Source organism: Thunnus maccoyii, chromosome 16 (genome assembly GCF_910596095.1).
Source record: "Thunnus maccoyii chromosome 16, fThuMac1.1, whole genome shotgun sequence".
Taxonomy (NCBI): Eukaryota; Metazoa; Chordata; class Actinopteri; order Scombriformes; family Scombridae; genus Thunnus; species Thunnus maccoyii.
This window is the reverse complement of record NC_056548.1, coordinates 26,692,562-26,710,627: the sequence shown is the minus strand read 5'-3', so window position 1 is coordinate 26,710,627 and position 18,066 is coordinate 26,692,562. Positions and strand designations below refer to the sequence as shown.

At 39.5% G+C, this 18,066-nt stretch overlaps 3 non-coding genes across 3 annotated transcripts; all 3 read left to right on the top strand.

Moving 5' to 3' along the window:
- Positions 1 to 7,398: 7,398 nt before the first annotated feature.
- Positions 7,399 to 7,471, top strand: trnak-cuu. Its single transcript has one exon. It is a non-coding gene; the product is annotated as a tRNA-Lys (tRNA).
- Positions 7,472 to 8,591: 1,120 nt separating this feature from the next.
- Positions 8,592 to 8,664, top strand: trnak-cuu. The gene has a single exon. It is a non-coding gene; the product is annotated as a tRNA-Lys (tRNA).
- Positions 8,665 to 9,039: 375 nt separating this feature from the next.
- Positions 9,040 to 9,112, top strand: trnak-cuu. The gene has a single exon. It is a non-coding gene; the product is annotated as a tRNA-Lys (tRNA).
- The last annotated feature ends 8,954 nt before the right edge of the window (positions 9,113 to 18,066 follow it).

Here is an 18,066-nt window from a genome sequence, read left to right as displayed (position 1 = left end):
GCAGCTCCTGGCCATTGTTGCCAACTCTGAAGTCTAAAGCCTACTTGAAAAGTCACAAGATGACATCATGCGTAATAACGTAAGCACATACTGTATTAGATTTTAGAAAATGAAAGTCAAGAAATCAAGTCAAACTAAACTTAACTGACTCTAACTTGCTATATCATTAGCTACTGTTATTTTTTATGCTGCCATTGTTTCATCAATAGGCATCTAAATCTACCTCTAATATCCAAAGACAATTTAACGCTGGCTCCTGTGTAGACCGTGGAAGTGGAACTGTGGAACCACTAATAGAGAATAAAGTCACTCTTGTAAACTGTAACCAAGATAAAACTTAAATAGTTAATATAAATTGTTCAGAATAAATGCAAACAATAAGGAGTTTCCCCCACAAACAATGGGGATCAGTGATTGGTCGTTAGTTATGCACATTCAGAGCTCAGTCACGTCTCTGTCTGGCTGATGATTGGTCGACTGAATATGCCGCTGCACTGCCCCACTCATTGTCCAGAGACATCAGTGCTCATTCACTGAGATATACTCCCTTCAAGGCATTAACCGCTACTAGCATAACACACCAATTGAGTTGCATTGTAGGTAAACACCTGGTTTTGACAAGAAAGAAGAATGCATGGAATAAAAAAAGATGATATCTCTGATTCTGCTGCATTGATTTTTAAAATATTTCTTAAAAACTGTCCACCGCGAGTCCAACAATGTCATAGGAGTACAATACTGAACTGCTTGAGTACTCTTTAGAGCATTTCAACAAATGACTGATGCTGTTGTTTTTCTTTGGAGGAAAGTCTCCCGCCACACTGGAAGAGAGAATTCCACTCTCCTCCAGCAGCTGTCTCCACAGAATTTACAGTCCTCATTTTCAACATCTTTTCATTCACCATCTCTTCCAAATGCAGCAACTGCAGCATAAATTAGCAGGGCAAACTGTTTTTTATGGAAGTTTCTCTTTTGGTTCAGAAACACAAGTTTGTGTTCTTGCAGGATTTTGGGGTTTGTCAAGTGACAAAACTGTTACAAGACTGTAATCACAGTCTCCTACTGTTGGTGTCTGGTGTGTTCTCCTCCATTTACTCATTCAATCTGCACTTTTTCCAGACTGTCAGGTCTAATAATATCTGTGTATGTTGATGGATGTAGTGTGTTTGGGCTGTCCAGGTTTTGTACATTTCAGTCATATTAAAATGTGTTCCCAGCTTTACTCAACACTCCTGCACAAATTAATCAAACTGTAATGATTATGTTTGTCTTTTGGACATCATTTTTTAGATCCAGCTTTACACATCAAACTGTAGCCAACATTATGAACCAGAGAAATGTGCTGTTGAGATTTAATAACAAAATCAAAACTATCAAGTGTTTCTGAGACCCTTTCTGATGCTTTCACATCACATCATATCGTGAGAGATTTCAGAGTCTTTAAAATTGTGCTATTGTGTCAGGTGTGATCTTATGAGATCTGTAACCATGACCTCAGTGACACTGATGGCGCAGTCATTCAAGGAATTCAGAATAGCCGCTAAAAAGCAGCTGAAAAACAATGATTTCAAAAACTCTGCTGCAGCCATTAGCTTATCCAACCCCAAAAGTTATGGAAACAATATGTATGAAAATGAGTCGGTGAGTCAAAATCCTCTCCTCTGCAAAGTGTTTTGTCCCATAAGCAGCCTGCTGTTCCTAAACTGATGAGAAGCTTATCCTGGGTTTGCGGGCCAATAGACTGCCATTTTGCTTCTTTCTTAGGGGTGTCCCTACTTTGCGATGCAGAGCTGTTTTAATAGTTTCCCGGTGCAGTTGGCATGGTTACCGGTGCAGAGAGACAGCGACTTAAATCTGCCAGCTGAATCTCACCGAACCTACTATAATCTTTGGACAATCTCTGTATTAACATCCAACTTCTGCCCCGGCTCTCCCTCTGCAGCTTGTTTCCCCGCCTGCTGCACACCTCAGACCAGCACAAAGAGGGTTTTTTACTCTAACAGGATAAAGGCTGGTAAAATGGGGGTTCCAACATCATTACCTATCAAAGCCTTCCTTATTGCCCCTGACCCAACACAAGCCATTTGTCTTTTTAATTTTGAAAAAAAAAGAAGGGGGGTTGAGCCTTAGTGTGACAGGCTACCGCAGGCTGTAGTGAGGTTTTGATACAGGGAATGAGAATGGGAATAATAAGGCAGGACAAGGGGCTCTGGCGATGGCTTACTGGCCCTCTATGTAAATCCCTGGAACGTGTGGGGAAATGTAGCAGGCAATGTGCTAGTGTAAGCCCTTTAGCGGCCGCTGGCCCTGATTAAAACAGCACATTAAGATGCCACAGGCGCCTGAAAGACATCGGCCAACCCCACAACCAAACTCTGGGTTATTTATTAGCCGGCCCTGCTAGTATTGACTGGCCTGAATTAATGTGCTCTTTCCTCTTTTGCTACTGTTGATGTGTTTAGTGCTACAGCCATTTGTAATGATGCTGGCCACTCCTCATGACCTCAGTTTATATTAAGACACAGCATGTGTGTGTGTGTATGTGTGGGGGGGTGAATAGGGATATTCTGATATGTTGCATATCAGTGTTATTGGACAGGATTAACCCCAACTTTAACCTGCCATTTAAAGTATGAACATTACATGGCACTGTATTCATCATTCATATTTGGATAAGATTCTATTAAAAAGGACTAACAATAAAGTGATTGTTACAAAATCATTTTTACTCCCTCCCTTGGTTTTATTTTCATAGCTCTGACCATCATTTCTATCAGTTATACTGTAATCGCTGAGATCTTGGGACACTCTAGTGTAGCTTTTCCAATGCTGTCTGAAACACAAGCAATCTGATTGACCTTAAATAGACCTCCCAATCAAACTTATATTGAAGAGAAAATGAAGGTAAACTGTTAAAGGGGACATAATATGCTTTTTCTGGTTTTCTTTTATATACTGTGATGTTGTCAGATATCTATGTTAAACATGGTCAAAGTTCAAAACTTGGGGTTATCTTATATAGACATGCTCCCTGCAAGTCAAAAGCCAGGGCTTCAACCTACTTTGAATGCTTCATTTGTGATGGTTTTCTCTACCTTTTGTATGCCCACAAATGGCCATCTGTTCTATAGCCTTTATTGCTAAGGTTGTAGCTAAGGGTTTTCAATGCACTGTTTGTGTTGTCCACTCTCATATTTCAGATCGGATTCTGGCTCGAACATGTGCAGATGTATTTGAGAAGTTGACATTTCGAAAAAAATGAGAAAAAAGCCACCCGGAAGTCAGTTGAGACCCAGCTTCCAGGAGCTGGCCAATTAGAACCAAGTAAGGTCCTCGGGAGAGACAGGAACTAAAATGGCCTGTAACTGAGGGGGTACATAAAGACTCAGCATAAGATAAATAAGGAACTGTAGATTCTGCAAAGATATTCCAGTAGAGCCCCAGATTAAAAATCACAGGAAGCCCTGTCTCCAATTAGCACTAGCTTCACAGCAGAGCTTTTAGGCCCAGTCAGAACAATACAGTTTAGCTGGCCTGTTGCATTTATCCAGAGCCAGTCACATGATAGAAACGTCATTAACACGCCCACTTGCTTGATGTGAATGAGATTTGAAAAGATTTGTACTAGGGAGCTGGCAGGGTAAAGTCCATTTAATGCCTGGTCCGACTGATTCGGACATTTACGTTCACACATACAGCTCCCCTGGATAATGTCCAGAAAATTTCAGGGTTGCAGTGAATATGTGAAAGGGGCTTGTGATTAAAATGGTGCGAGGCTTGGGGTTGGACTTGTCAAACTGTTGTTGGCAAAGTTATAATAATGCAAGCAACAGGTCTGGCAAATACAATGGGCCCCGGGCGCTCTTAAAAAAAGAAAACCCACTAATCCATTATATGCCATGTGCCGTCCATTTGTTGAAACTTGTAGGTGTCAACAACATTTATTATTGCTGTGAGAAGGTTGACTCTTCTTTTGAACTGCTACAGTCTCTGTATACATTTAGCAGCACCTCAACCCATCACTGGAACACAGTATTCCATAACAGCAACAATCACATTAGCCACACTCTAAAATCCCTTTGCAGTACTAGATGGAGTTGTAGAGCAGACTGCACAAACGCTTTCAATGAGAATTACAGGGCAATTAGAGATACACTGTGGACTGTGGACACTGGACTGTGATGAGAAAATCCAAACCAAACGTGATGCTGCTGCACTTGTTTTTTAACTTGATAAACTGGAGACGGTAATAATTACTTTTTTGTGGGACAGGGTACTGGGTAGGTTTAATGCAAGAAGTTATCTGGTTTTAGCAGCTGCTCTTGGTCATTGCACTCATATGTTGGTATTCTATGAGACCAGTTTGCAGAGCCTGAAAAATCAGCACGCTGTCAGTGCTACACAAGCCTGAATGTTGGTGCCCAGGAGCACAGTAAAGTGTTAATACAGCCCAGAGAAGGACTCCAGTGTGCATGCTCTATGGGCCCAAAAACATGGAAGCTTGAGGAGGTCTGCAGAAACATGGCAGACACACAGAACACTTTTTTTGGCTTCATGCATCACTGAGCAACTTTTATAGGAATGAATGGGCGCCATCTTTGAACGCTATATCCAGTTCTCCTTAATACCTTCATGGTGCAAAATTCAGCTGCAGTCATTTCCGGTTTTACCTCCAAATAAAGTGATAATCTGATATTCTAGTCTGATAATCTTATCCAATATTGCTGCGTTCCAAGATCTCAGCAATTACTTTGGTGTGTGCATTATCCTACACAAATATGTTATCATAACTGATGGAACCAATTGCCAGAGCTACAAAAATAAAATCCAAGTACTGAAAGGAAGACTGAGGGGAACTGTCACTTTACAGTGACATTGTTCAGTGTCATGAATGGATTGGGGAAATGCAGTTAAATCCCTTAAACAAACATTGAACAGACACTCCATTGATCTCTAATTAGCAGGTTCTTAGACAACATCATGACAGAGTAGTTCCCCCTGCTTACAGTCTTCAGCTATGATGAAATTGGTGACAAATGAGGCAATTTTCTTTTCATTGAACCTTAATGCTAAGATATGATTTGCTGTGCTGTGTTTCTGCATAGGCCTTGCAGAAACCATGCAGCATGGCCTTACTTTAGAATAACTTGTCAATCAAGCAGTGCAGGTTAGGTCACTTAAAATCCACCATTTATGTCGAATCAGAGAATTTGACCAAACAGTTGTCACACCAAATTCTGTACAAACATTCGCTCTCCACTCAAATCCATTTACAAATACAACTCACATGTTCCTCTAATGTTCCTAAAGCTTAAAACCAAATGCAATTACTACTTTAACTTAAGTAAAGGATCTGAATACTTCTTGCACCCCTGATGATTTTACACCTCTCCAATGACATTGACAGTGTTGGTTATTACGATATAGGAACCTGAGATGAAATGTGAGGAACAGTATAAGATGACTTTATTGTGCTTTTAAAACTGCTGTGCCTTCTAAAGAAAAGGAAAACATCAATATTTTTTTGTTCTTTTACTTTGCAGCTTCAGTTTAAATGTTTCTATTACTTTCACTTTCAGCAGGGCAGGACTGACAACAGAGCTGTCATTTAACATAAACATAAAGGAAACAGTGATGGTCTCTGTATGGTGCTTGATTTCAGCAGTCTGTTGCCTGACAAAAAGTGAAATGACATCAGTGGGATGATTTTTTTTTTTTTTTACTTCTTTTGTTTCCCTCAAACCTTCCTCCTCCAAACAATGTAATATCTCAACGGTCCCTGCTTCCACACGTACAGGGTGATTTCAAGTCATAGAGCACTTTTCAGCCTCCAACAGTTGAATATGTTAACCGCTCTCAACCTGTCAGCCTCAGAACAGTTTCACCATGTGTTTATGTTTCCAAACAGCCACCCTTGAGGTTTTGTTTTTGCATTTTCAAGCCATAGTTGACTCATTTAATGTTCATTGAGAGCCTTTAAGGACCATTCTGCTCTGCTAAAATCCTCAAAGAGCATTGCTATGGTGAGGTCCAGGCAGAGTGACCCTCACAGACCTCCATCTGTTGCTGCCCCATCTCTCTACAGTTGCCTCACTGCTCCCGTCAGTGCAGCAGCATCTGACGCGTTGAACTCCTGGGCCACAAAAAGAAGTCAGCCGCACTAAACTTTAAGTTGCTTTAACTTAGTTTCTGGGAGTCGGGCCAGGCTGTTTAGCCAGCCTGCAGAGAGCAGCAGAGGTGGGGGACAACAAAGATGGACCCTTTGTTCTTCCATATGGCAGGTTGAAAGGGGTCGTCGCTGGAAGAGAGAGGGACCATACACCAGCAGCACTTGGTATTAAGGAGCCGGTTGGTACACTGCAGTGAAGCCTAAGTGTAAAATATCCCTTTGGCTCAGGACTGTGCTGAGGAAAGAAATCTGCAGGGAGTTAGGTAGTGTGAACATCGAGCCAAAATAACCTAGAGTTCAAGACAAATGCTGTGTGAGGAAGAAAAGAGGGATTTTTGTCTTGTTTACAACAGATTTATAATCTCTTAGGGGGTCCAGGGATGTTTCTGTGATGTTGGTATGCATTAAAATCGGCACCTGTTTATCACCTTTAAAACTATCTCAGAATCAGACTAATGTTGTGCATGATGTCTTTTTCCAATAAATGTAGTTTAGATGAGACCATAACTGAATGTGTCAAATGATTTGTTGGCATCAACCTGCTGAAGGTTTTAAATATACTCAAATGAACTACTGTAGGTCATTCAAAAACTTCTAAAGGCAAATATGTTTATACTTCTTTCAAACTATACCAACACATTCTCTGCCTGCGGCATCACACTGCCTCTCCAGGCTCTCCCCAAGAATGCTGTCTTTGTAGTCTTGATGTGATGAATCGTACAAATGGGGAGAGCCACATACACTTTCAGACAGTCTCCCTTTAAAGGCATTCATAGTGTTGCATAAGAGATTTAAACCCTACCTACTTTCAGACATCTGCACACCTGCACAGTCGAGACTGTCCTCCCAAAACCAAAAAGAAAACCACACAATAGGTCATAATGTCAGTCACCCAAAAACAACATATAGTTAAGTTTACAATAAGATCAATTAATACAATTTATCTGAACTTCTCATTCAAGGCCACAGGATCATGACAGTGCATTTGTATGTGGTCATGCTTTGTACAAGACTTTCTCAGCTATACAAAGGTACCACACAGAATAAAGGCTACGCATTCCATTGACTGATTCCTCACCTTGAATACAAATTAGCTTTAAGATTTTGTTCAATACATTTCATGGCTCTTAAATTTAAATACTTGTGAAATTAGGTGCATGCCAAGATAACATACACCAAAACAAAATTATTCTTTCATGAAAAATTTCTGCTTTGAAAACACAAAGGCAGCCCGGTTAGCTCAGTCGGTAGAGCATGAGACTCTTAATCTCAGGGTCGTGGGTTCGAGCCCCACATTGGGCGCAAAGTTTAACCTTCTGAGCTGTCTTTGGAGGACATTAGGATTCAAATGTATTGTATGGTTTCCAGTTTCAAATACAGTTCCTCTGATCTTGCCAGAGAGAGTCACAGAATCATGACAGTGCATTTCTATGTACTCATGATTTGTACAAGACTTTCTCAGATATGCCAACGTAATACACAGAACAAAGGCCGTGCATTCCAATTAGTGATTCTCCACCTTAGACACAAATTACCTTTATGATTTTGTTCAATAAATGTCGTGGCTATTAAATTTAAATACTTTTGAAATTACATGCATGAAGACAAATGCCAGGATAAAATGCACAGAAGCAAAAACATTCCTTCTCGAAAAATTTCTGCTTTGAAACAACAAAGACAGCCCGGTTAGCTCAGTCGGTAGAGCATGAGACTCTTAATCTCAGGGTCGTCAGTTCGAGCTCTTTTTGGAGGACATTAGGATTCAAATGTGCTGTATGCCCAATTTCAAATACAGTTTGTCTGAACTTGTCAATCAAGGCCATGGGATCACAACAGTGCATTTGTATGTGCTTTGTACAAGATTTTCTCAGATATGCCAAGGTAAAACACAGAATAAAGTCTGTGCATTCCATTGACTCATTTCTCATCTTGAATGCAAATTAGCTTTTTTGTGTTCAATAAATTTCATGGCTCTTAAATTTAAATACTTGTGAAACTGGATGCATGAAGACAAATGCCAGGATAACATGCACCAAAACTAAAACATTCTTTCTCGAAAAATTTCTGCTTTGACAAAACAAAGGCAGCCAGCTCAGTCCGTACCGCATGAGACTCTTAATCTCAGGGTCATTGGTTCCAGCCCCACATTGGAAGCAAATTATTGACGTTTGTATGTACTCATGATTTGTACAAGACTTTCTCAGATATGCCAACGTAATACACAGAACAAAGGCCGTGCATTCCAATTAGTGATTCTCCACCTTAGACACAAATTACCTTTAAGATTTTGTTCAATAAATGTCGTGGCTATTAAATTTAAATACTTTTGAAATTATATGCATGAAGACAAATGCCAGTATAAAATGCACAGAAGCAAAAACATTCCTTCTCGAAAAATCTCTGCTTTGAAACAACAAAAAGAGCCCGGTTAGCTCAGTCGGTAGAGCATGAGACTCTTAATCTCAGGGTCGTGGGTTCGAGCCCCACATTGGGCGCATTGTTTAATCTTCTGAGTTGTCTTTGGGGGACATTACAATTCAAACATACTGCATTTCCAGTTTCTAATAAAATTCCTCTGACCTCACCAGAGAAGGGCATAGGATCGTGACAGTGCGTTTGTAATTGCTCACGCTTTGTACAAGACTTTCTCAGATATGCCAAGGTAATATATGGAATGAAGGCTACGCATTCCATTGATCGATTGCTCATCTTGAATACAAATTAGCTTTAAGATTGTGTTCAATAAATTTCGTGGCTCTTAAATTTTAATACTTGTGAAATCAGATGCATGAGGACAAATGCCAGGATAACATCCACCAAAACAAAAACATTCTTTCTCAAAAAATTTCTGCTTTGAAAACACAAAAAGAGCCCGGTTAGCTCAGTCGGTAGAGCATGAGACTCTTAATCTCAGGGTCGTGGGTTCGAGCCCCACATTGGGCGTAAAGTTTAAACTTCTGAGCTGTCTTTGGAGGACGTTAGGGTTCAAATGTACTGTGTTTCCAGTACCAAATACAGTTCCTCTGATCTTGCCAGAGAAGGTCATGGGATCATTTGTACAAGACTTTCTCAGATATACCAAGGTAATACACAGAACAAAGGCAGTGCATTCCATTGAGTGATTCTCCACCTTAGACACAAATTACCTTCAAGATTTTGTTCAATAAATTTAGTGGCTATTAAATTTAAATACTTGTGAAATTGGATGCATGAAGACAAATGTCAGGATAATATCCATCAAAACAACAGTATTATTTCTCGAAAAATTCCTGCTTCGAAAAAGCAAATCTAACCCGGTTAGCTCAGTAGGTAGAGCATGAGACTCTTAATCTCCGGGTCGTGCCCCACATTGGGAGCAAAACTTCAGCTTTTGAGCCATCTTTGGGGAACAGTAGGATTCAGACATACTGTGTGCCCACATACAAATTTGACAAAACACAAATAGTGGGTTTTTTACAAAAATTAAAACATTTAATCCAGAGGTCAGTTTGTGGTTTGTGGTTACTACTGTAGTCATTTAATACTGATAGAGGTGCCAGATTAGAAAATGCTCCTATGTATTGTTCTGGGATGCATGGTCACACAACATGTCTTGTTGTTTAATTTGGAGGACTTGTTGGGCCAATTGCTGAGCAGAATGACTGAGATTGGCTGTTTAGAAAAGTTACAAAAATTGTCAGACTGTGTTAGATGATCTGACAAGCTCTTCGTTTGAAGTATAATGAGGCCTTTAGTGTTCATTATGGTGGATATTGGCCTGAGCTAATAGGTTTCAGAAAATGTGTGACTGATGCGGATCTACTCAACAAGTGTTGGACATATTCATACTGTATGACACTGCTGTCACAGGTTAATCCCTGGTTGTCAGTTAAAATTCAGTTTCACGTCTTTCCTTCTGTAGAGTATGCTTGTTCTCTCTCATCCATCCAAACCAGCAGGCTTATTTCAACATAAATATCAATATAGTTCAATATTTAAACGTCAATATCATTTAAATAATTTCCATGCCCAATAGAGACGTAATGACCTGCAAATTAACAAGGCATCTTGGCATGTTGACCCATATATATAAACCACCAACATATGTGTGACCCACATCACTGTGTCAATCACACTGAGATACAGTATGAAAGGAGACTTTCAAGACTAAGCTGAGCTGTCGGGCTTTTACAATGAGTCCTTCCTGCCTTTCAGTGTGATTTGTGTTAAAATCATGTTTTCTTTGGTATCGGTTGGTGGGGGCTTGGTTATCCGTGTATATTTGATGATGGGGTGATTGTTTTGTCCAGTAAACTGGTTGCCCCAGTATTACATGGTAAAGTGACTTTCTTTGTGAAGTTTATAAGTTTTGGGTATTGATTCATGTTCTTAGCACCTGTTGGCCCCTGTCTGTATCATAACAAATAGAAGCAAATTTCAATACTTATATTTGATACTCTTGACTATAAAATCCATTAATGCTGAAATCCTCATTGAGGAAAAATCTCAATTACAATGTAATTTAATATTAAACCCTGTTCAGGATACAAATAGTGTCCAAAGTAAAAAGGTGACTTGCATATATGGAAACATTTGATTGAAAATACACAGGAGCAGAGTGGAAGCCATTATTTTAGAAATGTGGAGGCTCTGAGTATTAAAAAAAATCCCCAAATTCTACATTTTATTTATTCATTAAAATTGAAATGAAATTAGTAAATCTTATCTCCCTATATTATGCTCTAAATATTTAAATTTAAATATGTACGGCAAGTATATCTGGTTAGGGATACTAAACCCATTATAATTTTTTTTTTCCTAAGAACAGCCAGATTTTAAGACATTTAGTCTAAAAAGTATCTAAGTCAGCCTTTAAAAAATGCAACATGTCTAATGTGTGTGTAATAATAGAATGTAAACTGATTTTGATGTCATGAAAACCCCCAAACAGTGAAATATTGCAGAGGATGTGACTTAGCTGTCATCAGTGGTAGCCGTGGCCATGCTCGGGAACTATTTTCTATAGGATTCTACTTTGTGCAAGTAAAAAATGAATCATATAACTATGACAATAGCTTGTTTATCACACATACCAGCATCTTCAGTGGAATGAACAATAAAGAAAAACCTCAAGCAAGCGTTAGAACAAAATTCATTGGCTTGCATTTGACCCAGTGGCCAGGTGTTGTATGCATTATTCAAGCAGATGTATCTTAAGAATGTTGTGTTATACTTGATAGAAATTAATGCACAAAAACCTATTCGCAGGAAGCTCTTCCAGCTTTTGTGCTTCTCCAGAGTATGAAAACAAAACAATCCATTTGAAACCTGTTTGCCCCAAACAGCACAAACACCTATTACATGACTAAGTTCCTGGGAAAAAGTGGCGTCTTCAAGATAACACGTAAAGGGCAGTGGGCATCTTTACAAACCCCTGAATGTCACCCGTTCCAGCGGATTGACAAAATAATATGTACCCATCTCTTTATGCCTGCGGATGGAAAGAGAATAGAAAAAAAAGGCATAAAGGAAAGGACGCGGGGCGCATTTGGGCTTTTTTTCCCCCCTCTCTTTTTAATCAGAGGAGGAAGACTGACATGTCCAATCATAACAAAACATCAGCTGGTAAATGGGCCTTCGCAATCACTGTCAGCCAGCCTCCATTAAAAAGACCCCCTTTCCTGGACATCAATCAACACTTTATGGACTGATTCCTTCATTCATTATTTAATTACAGCTATTTCTTTATTTATTTAACCACTGAAGACTTTTTTGTGAGGCTTAATCACTTCTTTGTTGGCAATCACATTTTTACTTCTTGTTTATGTCAGTTTTTTTTCTTCCTTTTATCCTTTTTTTGGTAATAACTTTGTTCCTCTGTTCTGTCTCCGTTGAATAAAAGCTGGGAAAGAAAAGCAGCGCTGGTCCTATCGCCACCCACAACAACTACTGCAAGCTCAAACCAAAGTGGTCAAAGCACAGTGTCAGACATTTGATCAACTTTGGATGCACTAAAAGTGATCTGCTGAAAACAGCATCTGCTTTTTAATTCGAGAACATTCGATGAAAACACACACACACACGCACACAGAAAAAGCAACATCCCCAAAAGTGGCAAGCCCTCTGCAGAAATCACATGCAAAATAGCCAACTGTGGAAATCTGGAATTATTTCCTGAAATTAAGCCCATTAGCCGTGAAATTATTTGCTTTCATTTAAGAAGCCATGCAATCCAATTTGAGGTGGCACGCGCACAGTACATCTCTTTCCAATTTCCCACTGATCCCGCGGAACCGAACATCCACAAAAGAAGCGGCGTGGGTCACCTAAGTATAGAAATAAGAGATATATCCTACTGAGAATCAGATTGGAATGGAAGATTAGCGAGGCTTTATCATGATATTCATTCAAATCCTCCCTCCCCATACCCCCACCCCACGAACACAACCAGCTTTTTTTTCCTCCAGTTAACACTTGAGCAAAGTTTTGCAGGGGAACTTCAATGATCCACAAAGCAGAATGCCACATGGAAACGATCAGATACACACAGCTGATGGTGAAATCGTGATGGATTTATTGGATATGGACTATTACTGTCATTTACATAAATACCACAGTGGTCGGATGTCTGTTAGAGCTGCAGCACAGCCTGTTTGCTCTCACTGTTTCACTATTCACCAATTTCCAGCACCATTAATCGTATTAGGATTAATCAAGGCTGATTTGGATTATGGTTGTAACAACAGGTGAAGATTTATTTAAGGAAGAACTCTGTTTCACCTCAGGTCAGATGCAGATTTACATTTTCACATGCAGCAGCAAGGGTTAAACTTCTATGATACCTGGTGTCCGATATATGGAGGTAATATTAACACTATATTGATATCAGCTATCAGCCTGTCTGTGTAGTTTTTTTCTTTTTGCACATTTGATTTATTCATACAACTGTGTGGTTATATTATTCTAAGGCAGCTTGGTGGTGCAGCACAGAAAGAAGGTCCTGGTTTGAATCCAGAATCAGCCAAATTAGTGGTAGCTATCATATAAACTGCGTACTGAGTATGTGCCATCTAATTTGATATAACTCTGCTCTGCTACACAAAAGAAATGGCATGCTTGGCAGTTATTTGTGAGACAGGAATGGGTAGTATAAATATCTTGACTTTACTGTGTAAACTTTTTATCTGGTTAGAGACCAAGGGTGCAAGCAATGTCGCAATGTCACCAAACATCCAGCACCACCTGTTTATAAAGAACATGCAAATGAATTTTCCTGTGTGCCTTTTGGGTGTTACTGCACACTTAAAGTGTCCAAAGGGTGTCTTTACGTATCAAACACTCAGTCACCTGTGGTCTTGAGAAGTAGCTGCAAAAAGCTTGTAATTTCCTGACAAATGGTTCGAAACTACAAACTGTGGTCAGCTCAGACTCAAGGCAGCAGTTATAGTTCTACTGGGTGTTTCTAACGGAGACTGCATCTTCTTGACTTATGGTATTGTCCAGTAGCCCTTTAAGCACATCACATGTACCATATTTTTTATCTAAATGTTGCTAAATATACCACTTTTGTGTCAGCTCAAGTATTTAGCCATATTTAATCAAAATTATGACTGTCTGCAACATTCTCAAACCACTCCTGCTGCATAATTTACATCTCCACTGTCCATTCATATGCTCAATATGTTTTTCTACTACGATAACTCATCACTGTTGGAATATACTGCAACTGTCATGAAACCAAGCTGACCAAAGGCTGTTCTCATCGTTGAGAAAAGCAGACACTTATCACAGCCACCTTTCAAGCCTTCAGGTCGATATATTTGGATTTTGGTAACATGTGGCATGAAAACAGATAAACCGAAAGATACTTAATAGTGGCACAGAGTCGGAGCCAACCCCCGGAGTACTGAACCGTTAGCACAGGTGCCCTTCTGACAGGTTGCTGCCATGAGTTGTGGTTTGTCAACACAGGATGTTTTGTTCAAACAAATGAAAAGTCAAAATGAGTGCATGCATCCAATCCAGCAGCAAAACACACGTAGATATGGGTTCATAAGCCACATCCTGTGACTGAATGACAGTGCTGGATGTGCTTCTACAAGAAAGACGACCATCCAGGGTTTTTTGTACAGTATGCCAACACTCATTAGCAGCTTAACACACCCTGAACCAGACAGTAGAATCTGACATCTGGCCAATGGCTGTGGATGGACGGAGAACAGTTGACTAAAGGGTAGAAGTAAATGCAAATGCATACTGTACTCCTCCACCTCCACCCCATCCACCTGCACTCCTACATTAGTGAGATTGCTCTTGTTTGCTGGAGGTGAAAGGGCTGTCCATCTCTGTCTGTCTATATGCTGTTAAGTAAATGAGGACTGTGGCGTTTGGTTTTGCATCTCCCTGTTTAGTCAGAACAGTGTACAGAGGCTCATTAGGTAAATAGTAGCCAATGGATAGATGATGATCTCATTTTGCTACAGTAGAAAGGTAGAGATACAGTACTAAAGGGCCAAAGGATGGTCATGTTGCCTATCTGTCTAAAAGCTTGGTCCAGAGCAAGATATCTCAAGAACATGGAGTTAGAGGATTAATCTTAATGCATTTGGTGATCCCCCTTACCTTTTTGTCTTTTTCCCCATAACCATTGGGTTATTTCAGTCTATTAAGTAGTGGTGGAAAGTAACCAAGTGCATTTAATAAAGCTTTGTATCTAAGTGAAGTTTTGAGGTATTGGTTCTTTCTTTGATATCTATAGTTAGTTATATTCCAAAATTAAATTTTTTAATTGAATTTTTTAATTCAAACACGAGTTCATGTTAAAACCAGTTCAAATATGATGCATCCACCAGTATATAGCTTCACCATGACCAGCTGCAATAGTAGCATGTTACTTACATGTTAATGCATCAGTAATAATCACACATTATTATGTGTGTAGTAGTACAATACTTTGAAAGGGTCCATTCTGCAAGAGTCCTTTTGATACTTAAAGTACATTTTGTTTCTAATACTTCTGTACTTTGAACTAAACAATTTAGTTTAACTTGTAAGGCATTTTTTTACTTTGTGGTGTTGTTACTTTCACTTTAAGCTGCATTACTTTATTTTTTGTCCACTTTGGGGCAACATATCAAGCTGTAAACACATTAATGGCATATTATCACTGTATGAAGTTGTTGTGACAAACCTGTAAGTAATCAGTTGCCTATTTACACATCCAGCAGAAGCAGAGAAACATTAGAATCCCATTGACGTAGAGTTTCTGTCCACCTGATGAATGTACCTCTCCTTCTAAATCTGCCTCAGTTTTCACCAACTCCTGAGAAAAATATTTGTCTCTTTATCTGCTAAATACTCCACTATGCGTACAAGCTAGTCACTAACTTTGTCTTCTAATACACCAGTGATGACAAGATATCTGGCAAGCTACACGCTTGATTTCCATTACTGTGGCCTCCTAACTGTCATAAGTTGTGATGAAAGGTAGCAGGGTGAAAGGTGAGGAGAACAAAACATAATGCTGGCATCGAGACTTGAGGAAAACAGGCAGCCATTAATTACAATCTCCATAATTAATGAGTAAAAAAAAAACTTCTATGGCAGATTGCCATGAAATTTGTGGCCATCTGTAGAAGACTGTGGCCACACGTTTTCTTCACCTGGTCCAGGGATTTGAACCAGCACCTCTCTGGTCACAAGCAAAATGACAGACAAGCTTTTACCTGAGGCACAAGGTGTTTTGTGTAATGGCATGGAGCATCATGTTGGGAAAATGTAGGTTATGTGTGTATGTTTATTTCACTGTGTGTGTGCTAGTGTATTTGTGCATTCATACAGGTGTGTCCATTTGTGTGTGTGTGTGTGTGTATGTGTGTGTGCATGTATATGTGTGTGTTAATCAGTGGCACGCTTGTCACCATGGCAGTCGCCACTTTAATTTTGTTATCAGAGGCAGTCCAGTGAGGAGGGCACCTTTAAACCAGATTAACATTTGCTTGTGTGTTATATAAGCAAACACCGAGGCCTTGATCATGATTAAAATAAGAGGGAAAAGATTATCGCAGCCAGTCTGTCATTCAGACCCTCTGAGGCAGTTTTCCTGCTTTTTAGCTTTTTTAATGAAATATTTTCCCTCAATTCCTTTGTTCTCAATGTCATTTACACCTCTGTGTTTTTAGCACCAAATGTTATTCATGGCGGCTGTCAGGTTGTGGCTTATTAAATCTGACTGTTGTTTTAATTTGCACCGTAGGTGAGAAAGTTAAGCTTACAAAGGTGTACTACATTCTCATAGACCTGGGATACTCAAAGTCTGGCCCAACAACACATATAATTAAGCTAAATTACACAGACAGAGCTTTAGATTCAACATAGCTGACCATTAAATCACAATTTATTCAGATGCCAAAAATAATCAAGCAGTGTACTTGGCGAGATGAATTTGGGCTGGGGTGTAGAAATGGGCAGGGCTTGTTCCTGTCTCACTGCCCACCTTAGTGCCCCTGAGCAAGATATGTAACCCTCAACTACTGCATAAAGGTAGGCCTGGTCAAACCAGCATTTGTGGTGAAATCAATCAAGCCTCTAGAACCACCCATATGGTGAGGATATGGTCCACTTTCTGGTGTGACTAGGGTTTAAGACAGCTAAGACCTAACAAGTCCTCCAAATTAAATTACAAAATACGTTCGAAAAGTAGAATCTTTTTCTGATGTGATGCCCTTATCATCAGGATGACATTGTTACAAATTACTTTTGAAAAATATATACTTTTATATGGCAGAAAATTACTTGGTTAGGTTTAGGGAAAGATCATGGTTTGGGTTAAAATGACTATGTCCTTAAGGTTAGCAGTGTTTTGGGTCTACCTTGGGGTCTCCTTCTAATTGAACATCTGAAACTACTCCACAGGGGGCATTCAGACATCCACCTCAACTTGGTCCTTTCAACTTTGGGCAAGGGAGCATATGAGTGGATTTTGGTGATGATGTGTTTTATTGCTATGCAGATGACACCCAACTCTCAGTCCATCTGGATCTGTTGATCCGGATGAACTGAGACCCTTTAACTCTCTGACAAATTTATAGATTACTCAAATTTTTTAAATGCAAAGAGCAAAAACAGGGACTGTGCCTAAAATTTACTACTTAGTGCATTATGCCTCTGGCAAGAAATCTGGGTGTTACCATTGGCTCTGATCTAATTTTTGAGTCATCCAAAGAAAATTGCCATGGTCAGACCTTTTTTTTTGCTAAAAGATGCACGTGCACCATGTGTTGTTGTTATAAGTAGGTTTGTCTACTGCAAGCAAGTCTTCCAAAAAAGTCAAATGCAGCTCAGAATATGGTGAGAGCTTTAACCTGAACCAAGAAAAGACCTCACATCACTTCTGTTTTAACATATTTGCACTGGATTCCAGTTCATTTTAGGATACATTTTTCAGATGCTTATACTAAGAATATACTAATGGACTTGCCCCCTACCTTTTGGTTGCTGATAGGTGCTAATAGTATGTTAGGATATGTCTTGGGTAGGGCCTTTAGATTAACAGATTTGCTGCTGCTCACCAAAAACTAAGGCAAAGACCCACTGTGAAGCTGTCTTTATAGTTCTCTTAATATATGGCACTATGGCCTGCATTTGTATATAAATGGTGGTATATAAATAAAGTATCCTGACCTCCTTGCATTCTTGAGGTCCCTAAGCTGAGCTATTGAGTATCACTCCCCTAGATCTTTTTTTTATTGTAAGGTATTGTGGTTTTAATGGGGTGATGGAGAGTCAAACAGTCATGATTCCACCACATGACTACTGCTTGATTCCACCACAAAAAAATCAATACTTTTCTTGTTTTGTTGATGCCAAGGGAGGGCAACTATCAAAACCAACCATTCAAGGGTTGAGGAGATTTTCCT